Source organism: Gymnoscopelus microlampas (assembly GCF_963454915.1).
Source record: "Gymnoscopelus microlampas genome assembly, chromosome: 19".
NCBI classification, from domain to species: domain Eukaryota; kingdom Metazoa; phylum Chordata; class Actinopteri; order Myctophiformes; family Myctophidae; genus Gymnoscopelus; species Gymnoscopelus microlampas.
This window is the reverse complement of record NC_139956.1, coordinates 41,876,252-41,884,014: the sequence shown is the minus strand read 5'-3', so window position 1 is coordinate 41,884,014 and position 7,763 is coordinate 41,876,252. Positions and strand designations below refer to the sequence as shown.

The window sequence follows — 7,763 nt, the reverse complement described above, 5'->3', positions numbered from 1 at the left end:
TAAACTTCGTCTTTTCAGTAACCCTTACTTAACATTATAAAGTGAGGAGGATTTGTAAGTAAACTAATGTCTTTTCAGTAATCTTTACTTAACATTATAAGTGAGGATGACTTTTAGTGTTTTATTAAACTTATGTCTTTTCAGTAATCCTCACTAAACATTATAAGTGAGGAGGATTTGTATTAAACTAATGTTTTTTCAGTAATCCTTACTTAACATTATAAGTGAGGATAATTTTGGTGTTTGTATTTATCTATTTATATGCATAATATAACATATACGTATATGTATATGTACATGTGACACTGATAAAGCTCAAAGGTCAGCAAAAAGACTGCAAAGGTCAACCCTGGTTATGTCGAATGGTGGGTTACATCAATAGTCTACAACTTTTCAATAAGAAGTTATAGATTTTTGAAATAGTTCAAAGTTAAGCTTTTCTCACAATTAAAAAAAAAAAAAAATTAAATTAAAAAACACGTTTTCAGACTCAGAAGAGGACGCTGAATCGAATGGGCTAGGTCTCGATTTTGTATGACCCTTAGAAAGTGGTTTAAACAAGCGTTAAAGTTTAGTAAACTTGAAGCTTTTTTCACAAACATATTATTATTTTATTTTGACCCTTCCACCCTCTTATTTATATGATATTGAGTCGAATGGTAGGTTACATCAATAGTCTAGAATTGTTTAATAAGAAGTTATAGATTTTTGAAATAGTTCAAAGTTTAGCTTTTCTCACATTTTTTTAAAATATTTTATTTTTAAATTAAAAAACACCTTTTCAGACTCAAAAAAAGACGCTGAATTGAATGGGATAGGTCTCGATTTTCTAGGACCTTGGGAAATACAAACGGTCACCAAAAAGATTGGACGTTGACTTTTGTATAAAAAACTGATTTTGTTGAGCACAAAATCTGTAACTAATCGCTCCAGATATTTTTTTAAAATCCGAAACTTCTCTCAATCCATATTGAGAGTAAGCCGGATTTTTTGGCACCGGCCCTGATTTTTTCTGACACTGATAAAGCTCAAAGGTCAGCGAAAAGACTGCAAAGGTCAACCCTCGTTAAATTTTTAGAAATTGTATTTTTCTTCGAGACTCTGGCTTTAGACTAATGTGATGGCGCTGATTCCAAATATGCAAGTTTCTTTTTTCTCGGACAACAGGAAGTGCCTCAAAAGGCCACTTTCTGGTTGGTTTTAGGGTGTTCCAAGCCTGTGATTTCTCCGAAATATTTTTTTTCCAAATCTACACGTAAAATAATGCTAAAATTTGAAATAATCAAACCCTAATATCAAATCATGATTTAATTATCCCTTAATTGGCTATGGTTACGGCTTCGCTATCTCGCTCAATATCTCGAATACGATAAGGACTTAGGGTCCACTTTTTGGATATGTTGTAGAGCTGGCTGAGACGCACACTTGGATGTCTTGTTTGTCCCGTCACGACACATTTCTATTTCTGACTTTGTCCTTTGATATGGTCTTAAGATATAAGACTCTATGTGCCTTCTGAAAGTGTAGGAGGTCAACTTAGGAGTGTCGTACCGGGACAAACAAGACATCCACACGTGCGCCTTGGCGAGCTGTACAACATATCCGAAAGGTGGATTCTAAAAATGCATCGATTTCGAGATATATCGCTTTATTGCGCGTAATAACTTGACATTTGACCCTAGCCAATTAAGGAGAATGGTAAGGCCGTGTCCGAGGAGAGTTATATGGGCGCGTTCGGGGCGACGCGCTGACCCAGAAACAGGTGTCCAATTTTGTTTTTACTCCTTTCAAACAGGTTTTCACTATTATCTCGGCCCCTAGGGGGCGCTGAAACAAACGGACAACGTATTATTGATCAGCTCTTCACCCCGGACGCGTCCATATAACTTTCCTCACACACAAACATGTGGTTCTGAAAATTAGGGTTATTGGGCTTCTTGAATAATTTGGCCACTAGGGGGCGCTGACACAATCGGACAACAGATTATTTATCAGCTCTTCAGCCCGGACGCGCCCATATAACTTTCCTCACACAGGGACATACGGTATGTATTTTTAATATTTTTTTTGAAAATTAAAAAAATAAAATACAATAAAAAATTTAAATAAAATAAATGAAAAAAGTAATCGGAAAAACACGGCCCCCTCACGCATTAAGAGGGCAGGATGAGTCACCAGAACCAAGGACGGGTGTTTTTGATTAATCTAACATGGTTAAAATGGAGTTTGAAGTTACAATGGGTTTGTATAGGAAAGGGGCGTGTCTGATAAAATGAATATCAAATATCTAAATAATGAATCAAGCAACTTAAAAACTGTCTGGGTGGTTCACAAAGGCCTGAGTAGATGATAAAATGACAGAAAGTTTTTTTGAAAGTGAAATATCCCTTTTAAGTGTATTTATTTTTGGACATCACTTTACACAAGTGTATTCTAACATCACGTTTTGTGTGTGTGCTTTTGGTCCTGCTAAGTAAGGCTGTATTGTCTGAATTTTCATTATAATCAATGGGGAAAGCCTCGCTCCTGTTCAGTCCAATCAGATGTAGGGTCTGTCTACTGCATCCTCCTAACTCTATGACTGTATCCTGTATACAATTCAAAGGGCTTTCAATGGTATACGGGGCGTATACCATGCACCGTTTCCGTATCCGCCCAAACCTAGAACCGCACTACCAGTGTTGCCAGATTTTGTGAGAGAAACAAGCAACCAGGTCTAGGAAAACCAGCCCAAAACCAGCCCAAAAGAAGCGACTATGGGCAACATGAGCACTTTAACATATATATCAGCTATTTGAAAATAGCAGATCTACAAGCTCACAACGCGTCGCGATGCGACGCGTTGTGAGCTTGTAGATCGGCTATTTTCAAATAAAATCTTGCAGGGAAATTAAAATAAGCAGATCTGGCAACCCTGCGCACTACACATGCGCAGTTGATCACTGAAGAAGCGCGCGTAAGAAACAGGAAGAGAAGAACGGTGTTGTTGTTTTTCTGCAGCTCTAGTCTGCTCCGTTCATTCATTCAGAGTTGTTATGCTAAGGTAAGTTAACGTTCACTGTATATACTATATATTTAGCAAACGTTGTCTTTTGTCATATTCCTCATACTTTTGTTGCTTAAGTTTATGTCATCGATTTATTTAGCGAAGTTAGCGAGGGACTCTCGTCCTTCTTTGTTTACCCCAGAGACGGTCCTCTGAACTCCGCCAACAAAGTGAGTTTCAGGGCCATGTTTTAAAGCACTATTAAAACGGAGAAGCAGCCTGAAAGATGAATTGAGCACTTGAACCCTAGCATCCCTTTTCTGAGGGTAACCAAAAATAGCAGATCTAGAAAAATAGCAGATCTACAAGCTCACAGTGAGCTTGTAGATCGGCTATTTTTGGCAAAAAGGTTTGGTCTAGAGGGGGTAAAAAGAGCAGACCAAGTTGAAAAAAAAGTTTAATCTGAAATACAATTTTATACAATATAGAGGGGGTCCCTGCTCCATCTCTCTCTCAGCTAGGGGTCTTTGGAAAACGTTGAAGACCTCTGGTTTAAAGCATCTATTTACTACTTTACTTTAGCCATATTTTATGTTTGTCATACAACTGTGTTGTTTAAAAAATGTTCATCTACAAGCTGACAACATGCTTTGTGATCTTGTAGATGTTCAGAAAATCGCTTTTATAAGAATATTATTTATAATAAATGTATTCAATTAAATGTTGCACCCCTGTGGGTTAGAAAAGCTAAACTGGCCTAGGGCAGTGGTTACCAAACTGGGGGTCGGGACCCCCAGGGGGGTCCCAAGAAGATTATCTTAATGTTTTTCTCACTCAACAGTAAACAAACCAACATACAGTGTAAGTGCATACACTATACAGGGTATCTGCACATTTATAAAGAGACAACTTAAGGACTTATAAGACCTTTTTAATGCCTCTAAAACAGGGGCTTTCAACCAGTGGTCCGGGGACCACCAGTGGTCCTTGAGGGGGTTCCAGGGGGTCCCCAGGCAAATGAATAGTTAGCAACCAAATTGACCCTTATATGTCTGTAACTCTGAGTGTACAAATGGAACCAAATGGACCCTCAGAGTTAAATGAACACTGATGATGGTGATACAGTGTAGATTGGGACCCCCTAAAAAATCTAAATGGTTGAGTCCCTGGCATATATTTTCAAATGGGGGTCCCAGGGCTAATATTTGTCAATTTGGGGGTCCTTGATGCGAAAAAGGTTGAAAACCACTGCTCTAAAATATAAATGGACACACAACAAACAATACTACAAAACATGGTCAAACATTGGCCACATTGTCAAATATTACCTAAGAAATAGGCGCACATTGTGAAAATAGAAGATCTACAAGCTCACATCACAACGCCTCGCGATTGTGAGCTTGTAGATCTGCTATTTTCACAAGCCCGCGGACCCCCATTTGAAAAGATATGCCAGCTAGGGAGTCCCATAAGAGAAGATTTTTACGTCTCTAGCAGTGATTCTTTTAATTTCAAGGACCCCCAGTTTGACATGCATTAGGCTACGGACCCCTATTTAATGGCATTTCTATCTCCGGGACCCCAATTTATATTGTAAAATCTATGTTAATTTAACCATAAGCCATAAGGGTCAATTTGGTTCCTAACTATCCATCATTTAGCTCGGTACCCCCTGGATCTCCCTCGAGGACCCCACTTTGAGAACCAATGGCCTAGGTTACCAAGTTAAAACATATTTAGCTTTTACATATTCATCTTGACTATGAGTTATTTATGTTTTCACTAACTATCAACGTGTCTTCTTTCTTTTTTAGGTGTGGATCTTTTGAGACAGCATAGAAATGCACTGGAAGTGTAAGTACTGCTTTTTTTCTTCAGAAAAGAGGGCTCAATTATTTAAGCACTATCGCTTGAAACATGGAAGCTATGCCAGAACCACGCCAATTCCCTGCCTTCACACAGATTGTCTGTGCACATTTAAGTCATTTAATGCCCTGAAAGTACATTTATCAAGACATCACCATGAAGAGAGACAGATGAGTGGAGCTGATGAAATCCGTGTGATATTCCATTGCCCTCATTGCAATTTTGAAGAACCCTGCACAGAGCACATTTTTTTTAATGCGGTAGGGTTAGACAGTGTCACGTTGTGAGGGTGTAGGCTGGCCATTATTGAGAATGTTGTCCAAAATAGGGACACCAGGTTGAAAACCGACTATTATTATTAGTAGTAGTAGTAATTTGTATTATTATTATTAGATTGTGGCTTATGTTGTTTGTATATTTGGCTGTTTGTCTTGACTGCAAGGCCCTTTGCTACTGTCTTGTCTAGCCTCATTTATGCCAGTGGTTGCCAGTGGTTATTTGTTTAATTCCTTTTTTTTTTACTATTACTTAGTTATTTCTAATTGGCGTCTAGACATTACCAAACATTGTTTCTAATGTATATTATCATTTTATCCCTTACCTCATAGAGCACTACAATGTTGCAGGACAGATATGCAGCCAGTGGAGCTAAGTGAGTAAGCTACTACTCATGTTAACACACCACTGATACCTGGCAGACAAATGACAAACATCTGACACACTTCAGTTTCTGCTATTAGAAACGTAATGCCAGGTTACACTTTTAAATTGTAATTGTTTATTTTTGTTATGTTTTCTGGCAGTCTGGCAGAGTCAACTGAGAGCCTAAGACCAGACCCAACAAGAAGGATGTTTCCCAGGTCTTGGACCTTGAATAACAACCCAGATGGGCCTTCATTGACTCATTGACCCCTGCTTCAGAGAACTGGAACATGTAAGCAAATGTATTCCTTTGAAGTAGGCCTGCATGTGCTTCCTTCAGTCAGTTGAATATTAAGAACACTAAGTATATTTTATTGTAGGACTAGTGCTCATGATGCACACCAGCAAATAGTTATTGATGGGGATGGGGTGGCGACTGTTGACGAATACAAGTATTTGGGTACAACGATTGATTCCAAGCTGACATGGAATTCCTACACTGATGCCATCTATAAGAAAGGTCAGCAGAGGCTGCATTTTATGCACAGACTGAGACAGTATAATGTGCAAAAAAGTGTAATGGTGCTCTTCCATCGATCCTTCGTGGAGAGTGCACTGACTTTCTGTTTTGTTTCCTGGTATGGCTCACTATCATTGGTTAATAAGAACAAACTCCATAAAATCATCAATGTATCCAGCAAGATAGCTGGGGTACGACATGAGAGTATAGCAGCAATGTATGAGACCCGGGTGCTTAGGAAGGGGAGAGCTATTGCTTGGGATAGAACGCACCCGTTATACAGTCAATACCACCTTTTACCATCAGGACGACGGTACACAGTGCCAATGTTGCAGGCTAGGGCTTCAAGATCATTTGTCCCTATAGGACTCCTGAACAAACAGGCCCCATCTCAGTTCTGTGCATACATATGTAATGTGATGCCTCTTGAATCATGACTGGTGGCCTTTTCCAGTTTGTATGTATTTTGTATTTATGTTATGTGTTTGTGATTTTTTTTGTATCCTGATGGCACAAAAATGTTGTCTCTCTGTGATCTCTCTCTAGTTATGGATGAACACCGGTAGATCCTCGTTGGAGGAATGTGAACTGACCTGCTCTCTCTCTTTATCTGTCTGTGTCATAGGATGAACTCTGACGAATCCTCGATTGACGGAACTCCTACTTTGTACCCAAAGTGATCCGCTGTGGGACCTTAAGCAGCTGGACAAAGGTACAGTAATTACTGTTTCTGACGGAGTATCTCATGAAAGTATACGCTTGTTTAAATAACTGGCTGCTGTAAATTAATGTTTTTAACTTTGCAGCCCGCCTGACATGTCTCCACCACATGAAGTTAGGACATACATGCTCTGCTCACATCCTTGAGGTAAGAAATGTGCATATATGGCAATTTTCATATTTGACTATAAGATTCAGAATGCAACGCATACATTTTTTGTGATATTTTTTTGTTTGTGTTTGTGTCAGTCTGCAGAAGACCCCAACACCTTTCTTCAGGCAAGACCACTCCACTCAGCCCTGCCGTCTGTGAAACCATCTGCACATGCCATTGGAGCCATGCCTGTATTGACCTTCCCAAAAGAGGACACCTTTTTTATCCAGGGGGAGGCAGTATTGTGACCAGGATTACTACATGTTTTTGTGAGGGTACCTACCCTAGGAGACACGGGGAGAACATGCAAACTCCACACAGAAAGGCCCCTTCGCCAACCCCACCTAGGGGGTGGTGGGCACTGATGACTCGGAGGAGAGGACACGCCCACAGCATCAACTGCGGGAATCGAACCCAGGACCTTCTAGCTGTGAGGCGACAGCACTACCAACTGCGCCACCGTGCTCCCCCCAAAAGAGGACACCTATGCCAGCATGATGTATCTCATGGCGAGTGATTACACCGTTCACCTCACATACCCCAAGTGGAACATGACTCATAGAAAAAGACCAAACGCCACCAGTTCAGTTCCTTGATGTTGCTGTAATACGGTTAGTTGATTACTCAGGTTAGTCACCAACAGAGCTTGGTACTGCTTTATTACCGCCAAGACGTCTTGGTAACAATTATTCTTCAACTGATGGACCCTGTGAAGTAAGGATCCGTTATGCCTCTCCTTCAAAGCACTTTATATATACGTTGTATTGTCACGCTGAATTCCAGTTTGAGGTCTTTTGTTTAAAATGGATTCTTTTTTGGGGTCTTAATTGAAAATGGACATACACGGATCATTCAAAGTGCACTTATATACATGA

At 39.8% G+C, this 7,763-nt stretch overlaps 1 long non-coding RNA gene across 1 annotated transcript; it reads left to right on the top strand.

Annotated features, from left to right (window-relative positions):
• The first annotated feature begins 2,985 nt into the window (after positions 1-2,985).
• Positions 2,986-7,120, top strand: LOC311034889. Its single transcript, XR_014599642.1, has 6 exons — positions 2,986-3,043; positions 5,461-5,504; positions 5,656-5,786; positions 6,640-6,726; positions 6,821-6,882; positions 6,984-7,120. It is a non-coding gene; the product is annotated as an uncharacterized lncRNA (long non-coding RNA).
• The last annotated feature ends 643 nt before the right edge of the window (positions 7,121-7,763 follow it).